Below are 22742 nucleotides of genomic sequence, written 5' to 3'. Positions count from 1 at the left end.
CGTGCCTCCACAGCCCAGTCTGCCACCCTGGGATCAGCGGAAGACACAGGCATGGGCACAGGAACACGCGGATGCTGGCCGTAATTTAAGAGGAATGGAGTCTGACCGGTAGAGTCGGCTACGGCATTGTTAAGTGCAAACTCTGCCCACGGTAGCAAGGATGCCCAGTCATCCTGTCTGGCAGAAACAAAATGTCGCAGATATGTGACCAAGGTCTGGTTGGCCCTTTCTACCAACCCATTCATCTCGGGATGATATGCCGAAGAGAGATTTAACTCAATACTGAGTAGACGACATAGCTCCCTCCAGAATCGAGACGCAAACTGGGGACCCCGGTCACTAACAATTTTGTCTGGCATACCGTGTAAGCGAAAGATATGCTTGATAAACAAGACAGCCAACGCCCGTGCAGATGGTAGCCGTGGAAGAGGCACCAAATGCACAATTTTGGAAAAATGATCGGTGATCACCCAGATAATGGTGCAATTACGAGACTTGGGTAAGCCAACCACAAAGTCCATCCCGACCATCTCCCAGGGCCTGTCAGCCACGGGCAGAGGATAAAGCAACCCAGCTGGCCGTTGCCGAGGAGTCTTGTTCCTGGCACAAGAGACACACGCCCGAACGTACTCCGCGACATTACGAGCCATATGCGGCCACCAGTATGTCCTCTCCAGTAACTCTGATGTCCTTTTAGTACCAAAATGTCCACCCACCTGTTGTGAATTCTGTGGCAGAGTTCACTCCTGTGGTCACAAGTGGTACTTCGGCTGATTCTCTCTGGGATCTTCCGTTTGTGGAGGAAAGTGGTACTGCAGCTTCTGAGTTTTCTCCCTCAGGTGATCTGGTGAGCTCGTTAGCTTCTTCTCTACTTAACTCCACCTGATGCTTTGATCCATGCTTCCTGTCAATGTTCCAGTGTTGGACTGGTTTTTTTCCTGGATCATTCCCGTGGCCTGCTGCTCTGCAAAGCTAAGTTTTGCTTTTGTTATTTTGTTGCTATTTTTCAGTCCAGCTTGCTTTATTGGTTTTTTCTCGCCTGCTGGAAGCTCTGAGACGCAGAGGGACGACCTCCGTACCGTTAGTCGGTGCGGAGGGTCTTTTTGTCCCCTCTGCGTGGTTATTTATAGTTTTTTGTGCTGACCGCAAAGTTATCTTCCCTATCCTCATTCTATTCAGCTAGTCGGGCCTCACTTTGCTAAATCTGTTTCATCTCTATGTTTGTGTTTTCATCTTACTCACAGTCATTATATGTGGGGGGCTGCCTTTTCCTTTGGGGAATTTCTCTGAAGGTAGGCTTATTTTTCTATCTTCAGGAATAGCTAGTTTCTCAGGCTGTGACGAGGCGCCTAGGTTCTGGTCAGGAGTAGGGTTGAGCGAAACGGGTCGAACATTTTCAAAAGTCGCCGACTTTTGGCTAAGTCGGGGTTTCATGAAACCCGATCCGACCCCTGTGCGGGGTCGGCCATGCGGTACGCGACTTTCGCGCCAAAGTCGCGTTTCAATGACGCGAAAAGCGCCATTTCTCAGCCAATGAAGGTAAACGCAGAGTGTGGGCAGCGTGATGACATAGGTCCTGGTCCCCACCATCTTAGAGAAGGGCATTGCAGTGATTGGCTTGCTGTCTGCGACGTCACAGGGGCTATAAAGAGGCGTTCCCGCCGACCGCCATCTTACTGCTGCTGATCTGAGCTTAGGGAGAGGTTGCTGCCGCTTTGTCAGAAGCAGGGATAGCGTTAGGCAGGGTCCATTAACCACAAAACCGCTTGTGCTGCAGCGATTTGCACTGTCCAACACCACCCTCGGTGTGCAGGGACAGTGGAATTTTTTTTTTTTTTTTTTTTCCCCTCAGCGCTGTAGCTCATTGGGCTGCCCTAGAAGGCTCCCTGATAGCTGCATTGCTGTGTGTACGCCGCTGTGCAAACCAACTGCTTTTTTCAAAGCACAAATCCTCTTGTTCCTTCCTTTCTGCACAGCTATCTTTTTTGTTTGTCCACACTTTTTATTTCATTTGTGCATCAGTCCACTCCTTATTGCTGCCTGCCATACCTGGCTGAGATTACTGCAGGCAGGGAGATAGTAGCTGCCTGCCATACCTGGCTGAGATTACTGCAGGCAGGGAGATAGTAATTGTAGGACATTCCCTGTTTTTTTTTTTTTTTTTTTTTTGGTGGGAGATTAAGATTGGCAATTTGGCATTTCTGCTAGAGTGCCATCCCTGTGTGTGCCATCTCTCTCACATAGTGGGCCATAGAAAGCCTTTTCATTTTTCTGTATTTTTTTTTGTGGGGTGTATAAATTCTCCCTGATAAAAATACAGTGGGAGATTAATATTGGCCTTTGGGCTTGTGTGCCAGTCCTGAGTGTGCCATCTCTCTCACAAATAGTGGGCCATAGAAAGCCTATTTTATTTTTTTTTGGGTTTTATAAATTCTCCCTGAAAAAAAGGGAGATTAATATTGGCCTCTGGGCTTCTGTGCCAGTCCTGAGCGTGCCATCTGTGCCAGTCCTGAGCGTCCCATCTCTCTCACAAATAGTGGGCCATAGAAAGCCTATTTAATTTTTTTTTTGGTTTTATAAATTTTCCCTGAAAAAAGGGAGATTAATATTGGCCTCTGGGCTTGTGTGCCAGTTGTGAGCGTGCCATCTGTGCCAGTCCTGAGCGTGCCATCTCTCTCACAAATAGTGGGCCATAGAAAGCCTATTTAATTTTTTTTTTGGTTTTATAAATTTTCCCTGAAAAAAGGGAGATTAATATTGGCCTCTGGGCTTGTGTGCCAGTTGTGAGCGTGCCATCTGTGCCAGTCCTGAGCGTGCCATCTCTCTCACAAATAGTGGGCCATAGAAAGCCTATTTAAATATTTTTTTGGTTTTATAAATTCTCCCAGAAAAAAAGGGAGATTAATATTGGCCTCTGGGCTTCTGTGCCAGTTGTGAGCGTGCCATCTGTGCCAGTCCTGAGCGTGCCATCTCTCTCACAAATAGTGGGCCATAGAAAGCCTATTTAAATATTTTTTTGGTTTTATAAATTCTCCCAGAAAAAAAGGGAGATTAATATTGGCCTCTGGGCTTCTGTGCCAGTCCTGAGCGTGCCATCTGTGCCAGTCCTGAGCGTCCCATCTCTCTCACAAATAGTGGGCCATAGAAAGCCTATTTTATTTTTTTTTTGGGTTTCAGAAATTCTCCCTGGAAAAAAAAAGGGAGATTAATATTGCCCTTTGGGCTTGTGTGCCAGTACTAAGCGTTCCATCTCTCTCTCTCTCTCAGTCAGTGGGCCATAGAACGCATATTTTTGGTTTTATTTGTTTTCTAAATTCTCCCTGAAAAAATCATTTTATTTTATTTGGTTTCTAAATTCTTCCTGATAAAATCATATTTTTTTTATTATTTTTATTTCTAAAGTCTCCCTGAAAAAAAAAAAAAAAAAAAACAACCAAAAAAACAGTGGGAGATTAATATTGGCCTTTCTGCTTGTGTGCCAGTCTTGACTCCTGGGTGTGCCATCTCTCTCTCTCTCTCTCTCTCTCTCTCTCTCTCTCTCTCTCTCTCCAATTGTGGTCCATAGAAAGCCTATATTTTTTTTCCTTGATTTGGGTTCTAAAATCTACCAGAGAAAATAACTACATCAATCATTGGTAGAAAAATATTGGCCTCTGGGTTTGTGTGCCACTCCTGACTCCTGTGTGCGTCATCTCTCAGTCAGTGGGCCATAGAACGCCTATTTTTGGTTTTATTTGTTTTCTAAATTCTCCCTGAAAAAATTATTTTATTTTATTTGGTTTCTAAATTCTTCCTGATAAAATCATATTTTTTTTATTATTTTTTTTTCTAAAGTCTCCCTGAAAAAAAAAAAAAAAAACAGTGGGAGATTAATATTGGCCTTTCTGCTTGTGTGCCAGTCTTGACTCCTGGGTGCGTCATCTCTCAGTCAGTGGGCCATAGAACGCCTATTTTTGGTTTTATTTGTTTTATAAATTCTCCCTGAAAAAATCATTTTATTTTATTTGGTTTCTAAATTCTTCCTGATAAAATCATATTTTTTTTATTATTTTTTTTTCTAAAGTCTCCCTGAAAAAAAAAAAAAAAAAACAACCAAAAAAAACAGTGGGAGATTAATATTGGCCTTTCTGCTTGTGTGCCAGTCTTGACTCCTGGGTGCGTCATCTCTCAGTCAGTGGGCCATAGAACGCCTATTTTTGGTTTTATTTGTTTTCTAAATTCTCCCTGAAAAAATCATTTTATTTTATTTGGTTTCTAAATTCTTCCTGATAAAATCATATTTTTTTTATTATTTTTTTTTCTAAAGTCTCCCTGAAAAAAAAAAAAAAAAAAACAACCAAAAAAAACAGTGGGAGATTAATATTGGCCTTTCTGCTTGTGTGCCAGTCTTGACTCCTGGGTGCGTCATCTCTCAGTCAGTGGGCCATAGAACGCCTATTTTTGGTTTTATTTGTTTTCTAAATTCTCCCTGAAAAAATCATTTTATTTTATTTGGTTTCTAAATTCTTCCTGATAAAATCATATTTTTTTTATTATTTTTTTTTCTAAAGTCTCCCTGAAAAAAAAAAAAAAAAAAACAACCAAAAAAAACAGTGGGAGATTAATATTGGCCTTTCTGCTTGTGTGCCAGTCTTGACTCCTGGGTGTGCCATCTCTCTCTCTCTCTCTCTCCAATTGTGGTCCATAGAAAGCCTACATTTTTTTTCCTTGATTTGGGTTCCAAAATCTACCAGAGAAAATAACTCCATCAATCATTGGTAGAAAAATATTGGCCTCTGGGCTTGTGTGCCACTCCTGATTCCTGTGTGCGTCATCTCTCACTCAGTGGCCCATAGAAAGCATATAGTTTGTTACATTTGTTTTCTAAATTCTCCCTGCAAAAATCTATTTTTTTTTTTTTGGGGGGTTTCTAAAGTGTTCCTGAAAAAAATAAAAATAAAAAAAAAATAATAGTGTGACATTAATATTAACATTTGTGCTTCAGTGACAGTCCTGCGTGTGGGGCATCTCTCTAATTTGCAGCCACCAAAAAAAGAGTGTGTAACATTGGGCCTGATTTTCGCTGTGGTCTCACCAACCTGTAAAGGGGTAGCTAAATCATACAGAAGTTATAGCTCACCGTGTAAGTTGTGTGACTGCAACAAATAACGTTAGTTTGGTTACGTTTTTAAAACAATGAGGAAGTCTAGTGGAAGAGGTCGTGGCCGGGGGCGTTCATTGTCAGCTGGTAATGAGGGTAGTGGTAGTGGTGGAGCATCAGGTGGTCGTGGGGGAAAAAATATTGCACCTAAGTCTGGAGCTGTGGAGCCAGGTTCGTCGTCCGGCTACACAAGGCCTCGAACGCTCCCTTTTCTGGGATTAGGAAAACCGCTTTTAAAGCCGGAGCAGCAAGAGCAAGTTTTGGCTTATCTTGCTGACTCAGCCTCTAGCTCTTTTGCCTCATCTCGTGAAACTGGTAAAAGTAAAAGCAGCGCGTCGTTAGTGGATGTTCACGGTCAGGGACAAGTCACTTCCTTGTCCTCTTCAGCAAAAACAACAACAGAGAAGAATGCAGCAGGCGACACAACGGGTTACTCCATGGAGCTCTTTACACATACCGTCCCTGGCTTAGAAAGTGAAGCAGTTAACAGTCCATGCCCATTACAAATTGAATCTGACATGGAGTGCACTGACGCACAGCCACAGCCAGACTACTATGCTGGTCCTTTGACTCAGACCACAACATTGCCCTCGCAGGGTGCTGATCAAGAATCAGACCCTGATGAGACTATGTTGCCCCATCACGAACGCTATACCACCGAACGACACGGTGACACAGACGAAGTTGCGCAGGAGGTACAAGAAGAGTTATTAGATGACCCAGTTCTTGACCCCGATTGGCAGCCATTGGGGGAACAGGGTGCAGGCGGCAGCAGTTCTGAAGCAGAGGAGGAGGAGGGGCCGCAGCAGGCATCAACATCGCCACAGGTTCCATCTGCCGGGCCCGTATCTTGCCCAAAACGCGTGGCAAAGCCAAAACCTGGTGGAGGACAGCGTGGCCATCCGGTTAAAGCTCAGTCTGCAATGCCTGAAAAGGTATCCGATGCTAGAAAGAGTGCAGTCTGGCATTTTTTTAAACAACATCCAATTGATCAGCGCAAAGTCATCTGTCAAAAATGTTCTACTTCCTTAAGCAGAGGTCAGAATCTGAAAAGTCTCAATACTAGTTGCATGCATAGACATTTAACCACCATGCATTTGAAAGCTTGGACTAACTACCAAACGTCCCTTAAGGTTGTTGCACCCTCGGCCAATGAAGCTAGTCATCAACGCAACATCCCTTCCGGCAGTGTAGGACCACCATTTAGCGCACCACCTGCTGTATCTGTGCAGGTATCTTTGCCAGGCCAAAGCAGTCAGGGTCAGGGAATCACCAGTTTCGTAGTAGGAAACACTGCATCTAGGGCACCGGCGGCAACAATACCATCTCCCACCGTCTCTCAGTCTGCCATGTCCACCGGCACCCCCGCTAGTTCCACGATCTCCAGCTCTCCAGTCCAGCTCACCCTACATGAGACTATGGTTAGAAAAAGGAAATACTTAGCCTCGCATCCGCGTACACAGGGTTTGAACGCCCACATAGCTAGACTAATCTCGTTAGAGATGATGCCCTACCGGTTAGTTGAAAGCGAAGCTTTCAAAGACCTGATGGACTACGCTGTACCACGCTACGAGCTACCCAGTCGACACTTTTTTTCCAGAAAAGCCATCCCAGCCCTCCACCAGCATGTTAAAGAGCGCATCGTCCATGCACTCAGGCAATCTGTGAGCACAAAGGTGCACCTGACAACAGATGCATGGACCAGTAGGCATGGCCAGGGACGTTACGTGTCCATCACGGCACACTGGGTAAATGTGGTGGATTCAGGGTCCACAGGGGACAGCAAGTTTGGGACAGTTCTGCCTAGCCCACGGTCTAGTAAACAGTTGTCTGTAGCCGTTCGCACCCCCTCCTCCTCCTCCTCCTCGTCCTCCTGCAGAAGCAAGAGCTCGTCCACAGACCGCAGTCGCACAAACACTCCATCCGCACCTGCCACTGTTGCACACCAGGTCTCCCATTATGGGGCAGCTACTGGCATACGTCAGCAGGCTGTATTGGCTATGAAGTGTTTGGGCGACAATAGACACACCGCGGAAGTTCTGTCCGAGTTCTTGCAGCAAGAAACGCAGTCGTGGCTGGGCACTGTAGATCTTGAGGCAGGCAAGGTAGTGAGTGATAACGGAAGGAATTTCATGGCTGCCATCTCCCTTTCCCAACTGAAACACATTCCTTGCCTGGCTCACACCTTAAACCTGGTGGTGCAGTGCTTCCTGAAAAGTTATCCGGGGTTATCCGACCTGCTCCTCAAAGTGCGTGGACTTTGCGCACATATCCGCCGTTCGCCTGTACACTCCAGCCGTATGCAGACCTATCAGCGTTCTTTGAACCTTCCCCAGCATCGCCTAATCATAGACGTTGCAACAAGGTGGAACTCAACACTGCACATGCTTCAGAGACTGTGCGAACAGAGGCGGGCTGTTATGTTTTTGTGGGAGGATACACATACACGGGCAGGCAGTAGGATGGCAGACATGGAGTTGTCAGGTGTGCAGTGGTCGAAGATTCAAGACATGTGTCAAGTCCTTCAGTGTTTTGAGGAATGCACACGGCTGGTTAGTGCAGACAACGCCATAATAAGCATGAGCATCCCCCTAATGCGTCTGCTGATGCAAAGTTTGACGCACATAAAGGATCAGGCGTCTGCACCAGAGGAAGAGGAAAGCCTTGATGACAGTCAGCGATTGTCTGGTCAGGGCAGTGTACATGACGAGGTACCGGGCGAAGAGGAGGTGGAGGATGAGGAGGATGATGGGGATGAGTATATTTTTAATGAGGAAGCTTTCCCGGGGGCACGGGAAATTGGTGGCGTGGCAAGGCCGGGTTCTGGTTTTTTGAGGGACACAAGTGACGTAGATTTGCCTGCAACTGCCCCTCAACCAAGCACAACCGCAGATTTGACAACGGGAACTTTGGCCCACATGGCGGATTATGCCTTGCGTATCCTCAAAAGGGACACACGCATTACAAAAATGATGAACGATGACGATTACTGGTTGGCCTGCCTCCTTGATCCTCGCTATAAAGGCAAATTGCAAAATATTATGCCACATGAGAACTTGGAACTAATATTAGCAACAAAACAATCAACTCTTGTTGACCGTTTGCTTCTGGCATTCCCTGCACACAGCGCCCGTGATCGTTCTCACACGAGCTCCAGGGGCCAGCAGACCAGAGGTGTTAGAGGGGCAGAAATCAGAAGTGGCGTTGGACAGAGGGGTTTTCTGACCAGGTTGTGGAGTGATTTTTCTATGACCGCAGACAGGACAGGTACTGCAGCATCAATTCAAAGTGACAGGAGACAACATTTGTCCAGTATGGTTACAAACTATTTTTCATCCCTTATCGACGTTCTCCCTCAACCGTCATTCCCATTTGATTACTGGGCATCCAAATTAGACACCTGGCCAGAATTGGCAGAATATGCATTGCAGGAGCTTGCTTGCCCGGCAGCTAGTGTCCTATCAGAAAGAGTATTCAGTGCTGCAGGTTCAATACTAACAGAAAAAAGGACTCGTCTGGCTACCCAAAATGTAGATGATCTAACCTTCATTAAAATGAACCACAACTGGATTTCAAAATCTTTTGCCCCACCCTGCCCGGCTGACACCTAGCTTTCCTATGAAAAGGTCTTGCCTGTGGACTATTCTGAATGACTTTTCCAATCTCGTAATTTTCTTCACCTGATTGTCCAGCATACGACATGTTTCCACCTCACGAAATGGCCAAACTCCCCACACGGGGCCGTGCTATCGCCACTTTGCGCTTGGACCCTTGAGAGTGCTGTTTGTCTGAAGAGGTGGGTGTGGCCGCTTTTGGTCGACGGCACTGCCACTGGGTCCCTCATAGTACAATAAAGTGTCTCTGGCGGTGGTGGTGCGCACCCAACGTCAGACACACCGTTGTAATATGAGGGGCCCTGTGCCTGTACCGCCGGCCACAAGACAGTTCCCCCCCCCAGCTCAAACAGTGCTCTACCACTAGCAAAATTATCTCTCACAGCTTCACCAATGTGTAGTCTAGCCGCTGACATCCTTCAATGCCTGGCACTGACAATACCATTGTTTTGACATTTTTGTTATGTTAGGCCTTCGAAGCCTGTCTGCGGTCCCTTCTTTCTACAACTACTACACTGACCAGGCCACTGCTGGCCGTGTTACCCTGGAACCAATTTAAAAGTGCCTACAGTCAGCCCAATTTTGTTATGTTAGGCCTTCGAAGACTGTCTGCCGTCACTCCTTCCACTAGACTTCCACTGACCATACACTGCTGCCCATGTACCCCTGGAACCAATTTAAAGTGCCTACAGCCAGCCCAATTTTGTTATGTTAGGCCTTCGAAGCCTGTCTGCGGTCACTCCTTCCACTAGACTTCCACTGACCAGACCACTGCTGCCCGTGTACCCCTGGAACCAATTTAAAAGTGCCTACAGCCATGTGTTATTATTTTAGGCCTTCGATGCCTGTCTGCGGTCACTCCTTCCACTAGGCCTCCACTGACCACACCACTGCTGCCCGTGTACCCCTGGAACCAATTTAAAATTGCCTACAGCCAGCCCAATTTTTTTATTTTAGGCCTTCGATGCCTGTCTGCGGTCCATTCTTTCAACTACTACTACACTGACCAGGTCACTGCTGCCCGTGTACCCCTGGAACCAATTTAAAATTGCCTACAGCCAGCCCAATTTTTTTATTTTAGGCCTTCGATGCCTGTCTGCGGTCCATTCTTTCAACTACTACTACACTGACCAGGTCACTGCTGCCCGTGTACCCCTGGAACCAATTTAAAATTGCCTACAGCCATGTGTTATTATTTTAGGCCTTCGATGCCTGTCTGCGGTCACTCCTTCCACTAGGCCTCCACTGACCACACCACTGCTGCCCGTGTACCCCTGGAACCAATTTAAAATTGCCTACAGCCAGCCCAATTTTTTTATTTTAGGCCTTCGATGCCTGTCTGCGGTCCATTCTTTCAACTACTACTACACTGACCAGGTCACTGCTGCCCGTGTACCCCTGGAACCAATTTAAAATTGCCTACAGCCAGCCCAATTTTTTTATTTTAGGCCTTCGATGCCTGTCTGCGGTCCATTCTTTCAACTACTACTACACTGACCAGGTCACTGCTGCCCGTGTACCCCTGGAACCAATTTAAAATTGCCTACAGCCATGTGTTATTATTTTAGGCCTTCGATGCCTGTCTGCGGTCACTCCTTCCACTAGGCCTCCACTGACCACACCACTGCTGTCCGTGTACCCCTGGAACCAATTTAAAATTGCCTACAGCCATGTGTTATTATTTTAGGCCTTCGATGCCTGTCTGCGGTCACTCCTTCCACTAGGCCTCCACTGACCACACCACTGCTGTCCGTGTACCCCTGGAACCAATTTAAAATTGCCTACAGCCATGTGTTATTATTTTAGGCCTTCGATGCCTGTCTGCGGTCACTCCTTCCACTAGGCCTCCACTGACCACACCACTGCTGTCCGTGTACCCCTGGAACCAATTTAAAATTGCCTACAGCCATGTGTTATTATTTTAGGCCTTCGATGCCTGTCTGCGGTCACTCCTTCCACTAGACTTCCACTGACCAGACCACTGCTGCCCGTGTACCCCTGGAACCAATTTAAAAGTGCCTACAGCCAGCCCAAGTTTGTTATGTTAGGCCTTCGATGCCTGTCTGCGGTCACTCCTTCCACTAGGCCTCCACTGACCACACCACTGCTGCCCGTGTACCCCTGGAACCAATTTAAAATTGCCTACAGCCAGCCCAATTTTTTTATTTTAGGCCTTCGATGCCTGTCTGCGGTCCATTCTTTCAACTACTACTACACTGACCAGGTCACTGCTGCCCGTGTACCCCTGGAACCAATTTAAAATTGCCTACAGCCAGCCCAATTTTTTTATTTTAGGCCTTCGATGCCTGTCTGCGGTCCATTCTTTCAACTACTACTACACTGACCAGGTCACTGCTGCCCGTGTACCCCTGGAACCAATTTAAAATTGCCTACAGCCATGTGTTATTATTTTAGGCCTTCGATGCCTGTCTGCGGTCACTCCTTCCACTAGGCCTCCACTGACCACACCACTGCTGTCCGTGTACCCCTGGAACCAATTTAAAATTGCCTACAGCCATGTGTTATTATTTTAGGCCTTCGATGCCTGTCTGCGGTCACTCCTTCCACTAGGCCTCCACTGACCACACCACTGCTGTCCGTGTACCCCTGGAACCAATTTAAAATTGCCTACAGCCATGTGTTATTATTTTAGGCCTTCGATGCCTGTCTGCGGTCCATTCTTTCAACTACTACTACACTGACCAGGGCACTGCTGGCCGTGTACCCCTGGAACCAACATCAGAAAATATAAAAATAAGTATTTTGCTTATAAAAAAGAAAATACTGGTGAGATATCAAATGCAGACATTTTAACATTAAAAACAAACACACAACTCTAATCTGGTACAGTACTAAAAATGGCCACCAGCTACAATTACTTTCTCCTGCAAGTAGTTAACTGAAAGTTTTTTTAAATTGAAAACACACATATGGCATCCACCGAGTGTTGTCCTGTCGCGTCTTCTTTATATTATTGCCGAGAAGATGCAAAATAATGAAAATAATAAAATCATTAATTACCAAAATAATAGAGAAAGTCAACACCACATTGCAAATAAACATTCATTCCAAATAAAGAAGCAGGGCGCGTCCGAGGGTGAGTATATACCTAATAAGAATATAATCACCCTCGGACGCGCAATGCTTATTTCCAACAGCCTTCCTTCCTAAGAATCAGCCCTTCCGTCGTGTAGAGAGACGTTGTGTTACACTCCAAGGTGTTCCCCAGGTTGCCTTTCCTGAGCTTCGATCTTCCGGCTCTCGTTTAGTAGTTCTTGGAAACTACTCTGCATTAGGCCTTCAAATTGGGTATGGGGTGTAGAGAGATGGTGTGTTCCACTCCAAGGTGTTCCCCAGGTTGCCTTTCCTGAGCTTCGATCTTCCGGCTCTCGTTTAGTAGTTGTTGGAAACTACGCTGCATTAGGCCTTCAAATTGGGTATGGGGTGTAGCGAGAGGGTGTGTTACACTCCAAGGTGTTCCCCAGGTTGCCTTTCCTGAGCTTCGATCTTCCGGCTCTCGTTTAGTAGTTCTTGGAAACTACACTGCATTAGGCCTTCAAATTGGGTATGGGGTGTAGAGAGAGGGTGTGTTACACTCCAAGGTGTTCCCCAGGTTGCCTTTCCTGAGCTTCGATCTTCCGGCTCTCGTTTAGTAGTTGTTGGAAACTACGCTGCATTAGGCCTTCAAATTGGGTATGGGGTGTAGCGAGAGGGTGTGTTACACTCCAAGGTGTTCCCCAGGTTGCCTTTCCTGAGCTTCGATCTTCCGGCTCTCGTTTAGTAGTTCTTGGAAACTACACTGCATTAGGCCTTCAAATTGGGTATGGGGTGTAGAGAGAGGGTGTGTTACACTCTAAGGTGTTCCCCAGGTTTCCTTGCCATTGCTTCGGTCTTCCGACTCTCGTTTAGTAGTTGTAGAAAAGTACACTGCATTAGGCCATACAAAATGGGTATGGGGTGGAGAGAGATGGTGTGTTACACTCCAAGGTGTTCCCCAGGTTGCCTTTCCTGAGCTTCTATCTTCAGGCTCTCATTAAATTGTGGTTAAATGGAACAACTGCATTTGGCGTACTAGTTGGTTTGGGGCCTACTATCGGTGTCTGCCACTCCTTGCTGTTCTCCTCCACTGAACAAAGCTGTGCCGCCTGTTTACTACGGTTGCCAATTTTGAACTGCATTTCGACTACTTACTGATTTGGCCCTACTCTCTGTGTCAGCCTCTCATTCCAGTTGTCCTCCACTGCAATGCCCCCTGGTTATTCCTGTGTTACCAATTTTGAACTGCATTTAGCCCACTTTCTTCTTTGGGCCTATATCTGTGTTTCCACTTCATCGTGCCCATTGCCCAGCCAGTGATAGATGAGTCTGCTGGTACATTGACCCATAACGCAACATTCCCCGTGCACGCTACACAACAACATTGTGACCCTGCTGAAAGTCAGGTTGCTCTTCCCGCATACCATACCACCTTACACGGGGACAAAGAGGAAGGTGCAGATGAAAGTGCAGGTTCCTTCATCAGGTGGGGGGAGGAATACTAGTTGGCGACGTCACTGGCACAGGGCCTCTCATAGTACGCAAAAGTGTTGCTGCCGGTGGGAGGCGCCCCCGCCGTGCAAACACACCGCTGTACTTTGAGGGGCCCTGTGCCAGTGCCAATGCCAACGAGTGGGCCCCCCCTGCTTGCTCAGGTTCACAGCACTTGCAAAGTTGAAATACTTACCTCTCCCTGCTCCACTGCCGTGACGTGGTCCAGATTTCCTGGGCCCACTAATTACTTGAACCAGCCCTACCCCCCACAACTTTAGCCAAATGACCCCCAATTTCAAATGCCTTCCAATTATTATAAGGTAAATTACGCTTGACAAGCTTCATTAAGAAGAATGGATGGTTTTGACATTAAAATGGCCACTCTAGGTGTTTTCCTGGCCCCCACTCACTGCCGACTATGCTGCCCCATTGACTTGCATTGGGTTTCGTGTTTCGGTCGATCCCGACTTTACGTCATAATCGGCCGATTTCACTCGACCCGACTTTGGACATAGTCGGGTTTCGCAAAACCCGGCTCGACTCTAAAAAGGTCAAGGTCGCTCAACTCTAGTCAGGAGCGCTCCACGGCTGCCTTTAGTGTGGTTTGATAGGATCAGGGATTGCGGTCTGCAGAGTTCCCACGTCTCAGAGCTCGTTCTTTAATTTTGGGTGTTTGTCAGATCACTGTATGTGTTCTGACCGCTATGTCCATTGTGTTACTGAATTGGTTAACATAACACCCACCCTGGACAAGTGCGCCCAAGAGAGAACCTCCGGTCGCAAACTAGATGGAACAAAAGTCTTGCCCGGGGGCACAGACTCCAGCGAAACCGGGGCCACGGTTCTCAAACTCTCGGTGGGGACAATAAGCCGAGGCTCCTCCTCCTCCTCCGCAGATGACACAACGGAGCGAGAGAGAGCGTCAGCCCGAATGTTCTTCTCCCCAGAAAGGAAATGGAGGGTGAAATGAAATCGGGAGAAGAACAAGGACCATCTGGCCTGGCGAGAATTCAACCGCTGAGCTGTCTGCAGATACACCAAATTTTTGTGATCTGTGAAGACTTGGAAGGGAAAACGTGCTCCCTCCAAGAGATGTCTCCACTCCGAGAAAGCCAACTTCATGGCTAGCAACTCCCTGTCCCCGATGGAATAATTCCTCTCTGCTGGTGCGAAGGTCTTGGAGAAAAAGAAGCAAGGATGCTTCCGACCTTGAGCATCCTTTTGGAAGAGGACTGCTCCAGCACCAACAGAAGAGGCATCCACCTCCATGATAAATGGCTTATCAACATCGGGGCGATGAAGAATGGGAGCGCTAGCGAAGTGTGACTTTACAGAGATAAAAGCCTTGGAGACCTCCTCAGACCACAATTTGGGATTCGCCCCCTTCTTGGTGAGGGCAACCAAGGGAGCTACCAAAGTTGAGAAATGCGGGATGAACTGGCGATAATAATTGATGAACCCCATAAAGCGCTGCACCGCTTTAAGAGAATGGGGTACCTGCCAGTCCATCACAGCCTGTAGTTTGGCAGGATCCATAGCCAATCCCTGGGCTGAGATGATGTAGCCTAGGAAAGGTAAGGACTCCTGCTCAAACATACACTTCTCCAACTTGGCATAGAGGGAAGACACAAAAGAGAATAGTAAAACCAAAAACACTCAGTTTGAAAAAATGTTGCAGTAATCCGCAAGTGCTAGTAAAAGATGTAAAAAACAGGGTATTTGGTTGATACGTTTTTTGCAAAAAATGTATGCTAAGCTGCTCTACCAATCTTCACGGTATACCCTTATCAGAGCAGTCCTAACTAATGTATGCAATCCCTATCTGATGTATTTAAAAACCTGATCATCTGTATATAACCTGTGTGAACAGGGTTCAGAGAGGAAAAATCCATGTGTGCATACAGGGTAGAACAGCTTTTGTGCAGATAGCCCAAGAGGAGTGGTGGAACTCCCCAGTCTTGTAGACACAAGAGAACAATTATGGAAACAGGAACACATGGGCTACTTGCACAGTGAACAAGTCTGTATGATCATGTTCACACACCACCAAGAAACCTGAAGACACAAAAGAGAATAGTAAAACCAAAAACACTCAGTTTGAAAAAATGTTGCACACATAGCCCAAGAGGAGTGGTGGAACTCCCCAGTCTTGTAGACACAAGAGAACAATTATGGAAACAGGAACACATGGGCTACTTGCACAGTGAACAAGTCTGTATGATCATGTTCACACACCACCAAGAAACCTGAAGACACAAAAGAGAATAGTAAAACCAAAAACACTTGTGTCTACAAGACTGGGGAGTTCCACCACTCCTCTTGGGCTATCTGCACAAAAGCTGTTCTACCCTGTATGCACAATTCGAGTGGAGACTGTTATTAACTCCTCCAGTGTGGTAGGAATCTCCCTAGTGGCCAGAGCGTCCTTTACATGGTCAGCCAAGCCCCTCCAAAATATGGGGATAAGAGCTTTATCCGACCATTCCAGCTCAGATGCTAAAGTGCGGAATTGGACGGCAAAATGACTGACCAAGGACTCACCCTGAGTTAATGCCAGCAGTTGGAGCGCAGTGTCATGGGTGACTTGAGGTCCTAAAAAGACCTGTTTTAAAGTGCTCAAAAACAGAGGAGCACTGTGCACCACATGATCGCCACACTTCCACAGCGGCGTAGCCCATTCCAACGCCCTGTAGAGACACAATAAATCCCACCTTAGCCCGCTCTGTGGGGAAATGTGCAGCCAGAAGCTCGAGATGAATAGAGCACTGACTCACGAATCCCCTACAAAATTTGCTATTACCAGAAAATTTTTCTGGCAGCGGGAGGCTAGAAAATGTCGGAACAGGGGTGGCAATGGACAAAGTTGCTGCAGCCACGCTGGCAGCCTGTACAGCAACTGCGATAACATCCACAGCTGAGGTTGCGCTCTCGAGAGCCGCCAACCTACCCTCCAGCTGCTGTATATACCGCAGGGATTGCTGTTTGTCCGTCATCACTAGCCAGACCCTGGCGCTAGTGTAATGTTAGGGCTAGCGGAGCGCACCAAATAATAAGACTGATAGTGTACGGTGCGTTCGTAGCCCGGGGTCCACCGTGCAGAGATGGAACCTGCTGCTGAGTAATGACGGACTATATGGCGGTACTCATAAGTATACTCGCGTGGGTTAAACTTCACCCAACGTGAAGGAAGCGATCCTGTTGCGTCACAGGGTCGCGGTACCGCACATAGAAGGCGAGCAAGCAGTCAGCGAACTTAACCCCAACTAGGATTGAAGTCCGATTAGACCCTTGCTGGCACAACACCGCAACAGGGTGTGTTAGGCAACTCTTATAATTAGAGCACCGAAGTGTGAACTGTGCCGTGCTGGCAGGCACCACTAAGCACCCAGACGTGGGTCAGGAAGTGCACAGCTGGCGCGTGGCGCCGCACTGGCGGTCACAGCAATAGACGCTGATACGTGTGTGACACGTTGAGTGATTTGTCGGGCGCTAGATAGCAGCCATACTCTATACGCGAACAGTCATACAATAGGGTAGGGGTATTTAATGAACGACTTGCACTCACAACAAACACATGTATTCAATGGTACACTAGCGCATGGCCGTGCGGTCATGCGCAGTTTATATAATTGCAGGACAGGAAGTGGCCACAGAAACTTTGCCCTTCCAAGACCTGCCAAGAGGACCAATGGAATGCGCTGCAGAGCCAGAGCACATGACCCTCGATCTCCAACGGGAGATTTTGCTCTGGGCATGCTCAGTGTGCGCAAACAAGGACTTAGTCCCAGGGAAGTCCGCTCGCCGCTGACCAGCACTGACTTTAATGGCAGGAGCTGAAGAAGCAGCAGTAACTCTCTGTACAGAGTGAGAGCGAGCAAGACACTGGGAGCGATGTCCCTGCTGAGCAGACTCCACTGCGGATGGAGGAGAATGGGAGACCGCAGCGGAGACGGATCGAGATTCCCCCTGTGCAGCAGAGGAAACTCGACTCCTAACACCCACTACTTTTTTTTTTCAGGGAGAATTGAAAAGAAATCTGGCCCAGTATTACACACTAGGTTTAATGTGGCACAAAATTTGAGACAGGTGGCACACACAGGAGTGGCACTGAAGCAGAAATGCCAATCTTAATCTCCCGCTATTTTTTTTTCAGGGAGAATTTAAAAGAAAGCGGGCCCAGTATTACACACTAGGTTTAATGTGGCACAAAATTTGAGACAGGTGGCACACACAGGAGTGGCACTGAAGCAGAAATGCCAATCTTAATCTCCCACTACTTTTTTTTTCAGGGAGAATTTAAAAGAAATCGGGCCCAGTATTACACACTAGGTTTAATGTGGCACACAATTTGAGACAGGTGGCACACACAGGAGTGGCACTGAAGTAGAAATGCCAATCTTAATCTCCCACTACTTTTTTTTTTCAGGGAGTTTAAAAGAAATCTGGCCCAGTATTACACACTAGGTTTAATGTGGCATAAAAATTTGAGACAGGTGGCACACACAGGAGTGGCACTGAAGCAGAAATGCCAATCTTAATCTCCCACTATTTTTATTTTTTCAGGGAGAATTGAAAAGAAATCTGGCCCAGTATTACACACTAGGTTTAATGTGGCACAAAATTTGAGACAGGTGGCACACATAGGAGTGGCACTGAAGCAGAAATGCCAATCTTAATCTCCCACTATTTTTTTTTTTCAGGGAGAATTTAAAAGAAATCGGGCCCAGTATTACACACTAGGTTTAATGTGGCACACAATTTGAGACAAGTGGCACACACAGGAGTGGCACTGAAGTAGAAATGCCAATCTTAATCGCCCACTTCTTTTTTTTTTCAGGGAGAATTTAATAGAAATCTGGCCCAGTATTACACACTAGGTTTAACGTGGCACAAAATTTGAGACAGGTGGCACACACAGGAGTGGCACTGAAGCAGAAATGCCAATCTTAATCTCCCACTATTTTTATTTTTTCAGGGAGAATTGAAAATAAATCTGGCCCAGTATTACACACTAGGTTTAATGTGGCACAAAATTTGAGACAGGTGGCACACACAGGAGTGGCACTGAAGCAGAAATGCCAATCTTAATCTCCCACTACTTTTTTTTTTCAGGGAGAATTGAAAAGAAATCTGGCTCAGTATTACACACTAGGTTTAACGTGGCACAAAATTTGAGACAGGTGGCACACACAGGACTGGGACTGAAGCAGAAATGCCAATCTTAATCTCCCACTACTTTTTTTTTCAGGAAGAATTGAAAAGAAATCTGGCTCAGTATTACACACTAGGTTTATTGTGGCACAAAATTTGAGACAGGTGGCACACACAGGAGTGGCATTGAAGCAGAAATGCCAATCTTAATCTGCCACTATTTTTTTTTTCAGGGAGAATTGAAAAGAAATCTGGCCCAGTATTACACACTAGGTTTTATGTGGCACACAATTTGAGACAGGTGGCACACACAGGAGTGACACTGAAGCAGAAATACCAATCTTAATCTCCCACTACTTTTTTTTTTAGGGAGAATTGAAAAGAAATCTGGCCCAGTATTACACACCAGGTTTAATGTGGCACAAAATTTGAGACAGGTGGCACACAGGAGTGGCACTGAAGCAGAAATGCCAATATTAACCCGTTCATGACCGTGGGATTTTTCGTTTTTCCGTGTTCGTTTTTCACTCCCCTTCTTCCCAGAGCCATAACTTTTTTATTTTTCCGTCAATTTGGCCATGTGAGGGCTTATTTTTTGCGGGACGAGTTGTACTTTTGAACGACATCATTTGTTTTACCATGTTGTGTACTAGAAAATGGGAAAAAAATTCCAAGTGCGGTGAAATTGCAAAAAAAGTGCAATCCCACACTTGTTTTTTGCTTGGCTTTTTTGCTAGGTTCACTAAATGCTAAAACTGACCTGCCATTATGATTCTCCAGGTCATTACGAGTTTATAGACACCTAACATGACTAGGTTATTTTTTACTTAAGTGTTGAAAAAAATTCCAAACTTTGCTAAGAAAAAAAAAAAAAAATTGCGCCATTTTCCGATACACGTAGCGTCTCCATTTTTCATGATCTGGGGTCGGTTGAGGGCTTATTTTTTGCGTACCGAGCTGGTGTTTTAAATGATTCCAATTCGGTGCAGATACGTGCTTTTGATCGCCCATTATTGCATTGCAATGCAATGTCGCGGCGACCAAAAAAACGTAATTCTGGCGTTTCGATTTTTTTTCTCATTACGCCGTTTAGCGATCAGGTTAATGCTTTTTTTTATTGATAGATTGGGCGATTCTGAACGTGGCGATACCAAATATGTGTAGATTTGATTTTTTTTTAATTGATTTATTTTGATTGGGGCGAAAGGGGGGTGATTTAAACTTTTATATTTTTTTATTTTTTTCACATTTTTTTTAACTTTTTTTTTACTTTTGCCATGCTTCAATAGCCTCCATGGGAGGCTAGAAGCAGGCACAGCACGTTCGCCTCTGCTATATAGCAGCGATCTGCTGATCGCTGCTATGTAGCAGAAAAGGAGGTGTGCTGTGAGCGCCGACCACAGGGTGGCGCTCACAGCCACCAGTGATCAGTAACCATAGAGGTCTCTAGGACCTCTATGGTTACCATCCTGACGCATTGCCGACCCCCGATCATGTGACGGGGGTCGGCGATGACGTCATTTCCGGCCGCCCGACCGGATGCGGTAGTTAAATGCTGCTGTCTGCGTTTGACAGCGGCATTTAACTAGTTAATAGCGGCGGGTGAATCGCGATTTCACCCGCCGCTATTGCGGGCACATGTCAGCTGTTCAAAACAGCTGACATGTCCCGGCTTTGATGTGGGCTCACCGCGGAGCCCTGCATCAAAGCAGGGGAGCTGACATCGGACGTACTATACCATCCGATGTCAGTAAGGGGTTAATCTCCCACTATTTTTATTTTTTTCAGGGAGAATTTAAAAGAAATCTGGCCCAGTATTTGTTAGGGGTCGAGTTCCCGCTTCTGCACAGGGGGAATCTCGAGCCACCTCCGCTGCGGTCTCCCATTCTTGTCCAGCCGCAGTGGAGTCTGCTCAGCAAGGACGTCGGCCCCAGCATCTTGCTCATTCTCACTCTGTTCTGAGAGTTACTGCTGTTTCTCCAGTCTCTGCTATTAAAGTCTGTGCTGGTCAGCAGCGAGCGGACTTCTCTGGGACTAAGTCCTTGTCTGCACGTACTGAGCATGCCCAGCGTAAGGTCTCCCGTTGGAGATCGAGGGTCATGTGCTCAGGCTCTGCAGCACATTCCATTGGTCCTCTTGGCAGGTCCTAGAAGGGCAAAAGTGCTGTGGCCACTTCCTGTGCTGCTGCTATATAAACTGCGCATGACCGCACGGCCATGCGCTAGTATTGTCAAACAATTGCTAATGTGTGTATGTTGTGAGTGCAAGTCGTCCTTGGATACCCCAACCCTATAGTATGACTGTTCGCGGAAGGTGTATGGCTGCTACCTAGCGCCCGACTTATCCTACAGCAATAGTCACACATTATAGCGTCCAGTTGCTGTGACCGCCAGTACGGCGCCGTGCACTTCCTCTGTGCTTTCCTTACCCAAGCCTGGGTGGTTAGTGGCGTTCGTCAGTGCGGCACTGCATGCTCTTCTGTTTCATTTCACACCCAGTTGCGGTGTTGCGCCAGCAAGGGTCTAATCGGACTTCAATCCCAGTTGGGGTTGAGTTCGCTGACTACTTGCTCGCGCTTTAGGTGCGGTACCGCGGTCCTGTGCCTTAACAGGATTGCTTCTTTCACGCTGGGTGAGGTTAACCCACGCGTGTATACTCTAGTGTACCGCCATATAGTCTGCTAATTGCTAGCAGCAGGTTTTCACCTGCACGGTGGACCCCGGACTGCGAACGCATCTATACCATCTGTCTTGGTGCGTTCCGCCAGTCCTAACAGAATACTAGCGCCAGGGTCTGGCTAGTAAAATGGCGGACGACCAGCATTTACAGCGGTACATCCAGCAGCTGGAGGGAAGGTTGGCGGCTCTTGAGCGTTCAACCTCAGCTGTGGATGTTACTGCTGTCGCTGTTCAGGCTGCAAGTGTGGCTGCAGCTACCTTGTCCACTGCCGCTCCTGTACCGACGCTATCTCGCCTCCCGCTACCAGAGAAATTTTCTGGTGACAGTAAGTCCTGTAGGGCTTTCGTGAGTCAGTGCTCAATACATCTCGAGCTTCTGGCCTCTCGTTTCCCTACAGAGCGGGCTAAGGTGGGCTTTATAATTTCCTTATTGTCGGACAGGGCGTTGCAGTGGGCTACGCCGCTGTGGGAGCGTGGCGATCATGTGGTGCAGAGTGCTCCGTTATTCCTGAGCACTCTGAAACAGGTCTTTCTAGGACCTCATGTCACCCATGACACGGCACTCCAACTGTTGGCACTGACTCAGGGCTCGTCCTTGGTCAGCCTTTTTGCCGTCCATTTCCGCACTCTGGCATCTGAGCTGGAGTGGTCGGATAAAGCCCTTATCCCTATATTTTGGAGGGGGCTGGCTGACCACGTTAAGGATGCTCTGGCTACTAGGGAGATTCCCGCCACACTGGAGGAGTTAATAGCAGTATCTACTCGCATTGACCTCCGTTTTCACGAGCGGAGGTTAGAGCGAGCCCAGTGTAGGCAGAAGTTTCGGCTGGCTCCCACCTTCGCCAAACCTTTGGAATCTCCAGTCCAGGCTCCTGAGTTCCAGGAACCTAAGGTGGTGTCACGAGCGGAATCTAAGTCCCAGACCGCTCGTGCACTCCAGGGTTGCCATGTTTGCCAACAGTCAGGACATCTTGCCACCAGATGTCATCAGCGGTCGAGGAAACGTCAGCGTCTAGTGGTAGTAGGTGGAGGTGCACTAGACACTGCGACGTTTGCCTCCAAATTGTCCTTTAAGGGGACAATTACCTTTGGCTCATCCTCCCACTCGGTAGACCTCTGCGTGGATTCTGGGGCGGAGGGCAATTTTATGTCTTCTGCCTTCGCCCAACGTCACGCAATACCCCTGGTTATGCTATCTCAACCAGTAACGGTACGAGTGGTGAATGGGTCGACACTCCCCGCACAGATAACACATCAGACCATCCCTGTTACTCTGTCCCTGTCGCCATCCCATCAGGAGATTATTTCTCTGCTCGTCATTCCTGAGGGTATTGATGAGGTCCTGTTGGGGATACCTTGGCTACGGTACCACTCTCCTCACATCGAGTGGTCCTCAGGCAGAATTCTGGGATGGGGTGAATCATGCGGGGGTAGGTGTCACCGAGAGTGCGTTCAGGTTGCTATTACTGAGGTACCCGCAGATCTATCCTCTCTCCCCAAGCAATATTGGTCTTACGCAGACGTGTTCTCCAAGAAGGCGGCGGAGACCCTTCCGCCCCATCGCCCCTATGACTGTCCTATCGATCTCTTGCCTGGTGCGGAGCCTCCCCGTGGTCGAGTTTATCCATT

This window comes from Ranitomeya imitator, chromosome 3, assembly GCF_032444005.1.
Source record: "Ranitomeya imitator isolate aRanImi1 chromosome 3, aRanImi1.pri, whole genome shotgun sequence".
Classification (NCBI taxonomy): Eukaryota; Metazoa; Chordata; class Amphibia; order Anura; family Dendrobatidae; genus Ranitomeya; species Ranitomeya imitator.
The sequence above is the reverse complement of the archived record's forward strand: the minus strand, read 5'-3'. Positions refer to the sequence as shown.